We start from the raw sequence: 1,347 nt of genomic DNA, 5'->3' as shown, positions 1-1,347 counted from the left end.
ATGTAACAATGATGATACATACCATGTAATTTCTTTTTCGGTATGTTTCTGTTCTCCCCCTAACATTGGGAAGATTTCCTCATTAAAATGACAATCAGCAAAACGTGCTGTGAACACGTCGCCTGTCTGTGGTTCAAGATATCGAATGATCGATGGACTATCATAACCAATATAAATTCCAATCTTTCTTTGAGGTCCCATTTTCTTTCGTTGAGGTGGTGCAATAGGCACATACACCATACATCCAAAAATTCTCAGATGAGAAATGTCTGGTTCTTTACCAAATGCAAGCTGCAATGGGGAGTATTTATGATATGCACTTGGTCTGATGCGAATTAATGAAGCAGCATGTAAAATTGCATGTCCCCATATAGAAATAGGGAGCTTTGTTTTCATAATCATTGGTCTAGCAATCATTTGCAGACGTTTAATCAATGATTCAGCCAATCCATTTTGAGTATGTACATGAGCAACAGGATGCTCAACAATGATTCCCATAGACATACAATAATCATTGAAAGTCTGGGAAGTAAATTCACCAGCATTATCAAGTCTAATTTTCTTGATTGTATAATCGGGAAATTGATTCCTCAATTTTATTATTTGAGCAAGTAATCTTGCAAATGCAACATTTCGAGTTGACAATAAACATACATGTGACCATCTGCTGGAGGCATCAATCAATACCATAAAGTATCTGAATGGTCCACATGGTGGATGGATTGGTCCACAAATATCACCCTGAATACGTTCAAGAAACATTGGTGATTCAGTTTGGATTTTGGCTGGTGATGGTCTTATAATAAGTTTTCCAAGAGAACATGCTTTACATTGAAACTTATTATTCTGAAAGATCTTCTGGTCTTTCAATGGATGACCATGTGTATTTTCTATAATTCTTCGCATCATTGTTGAACCAGGATGTCCTAATCGATCATGCCAATTGGTTAATATTGAAGAATTATCAATTACCATGTTTGATTCAATGGGACGTATATGTGTATAATGCAATCCAGTAGGGAGCATTGGTAGTTTTTCAATCACATATTTCTTTCCTGATTTATATGTGGTAAGACACATATATTTCTCATTCCCTTCATTCATTGTTTGAGTATCATACCCATGGGAATATATATCATTAAAACTCAACAAATTTCTTTTCGATTGTGGTGAATATAAAGCATCATTGATCAAAAATTTTGTACCATTAGGTAACAAAAATTGTGCTTTACCACATCCTTTAATCAAGTCTACAGGACCTGATATTGTATTCACCGTTGTTTTTGTTGGTTTTAGTTCCAAGAAATATCTTTTATCTCGGAGGATAGTGTGCGTTGTACCACTATC

Source organism: Primulina huaijiensis, chromosome 3, assembly GCF_012295235.1.
Source record: "Primulina huaijiensis isolate GDHJ02 chromosome 3, ASM1229523v2, whole genome shotgun sequence".
Taxonomy (NCBI): domain Eukaryota; kingdom Viridiplantae; phylum Streptophyta; class Magnoliopsida; order Lamiales; family Gesneriaceae; genus Primulina; species Primulina huaijiensis.
The sequence above is the reverse complement of the archived record's forward strand: the minus strand, read 5'-3'. Positions refer to the sequence as shown.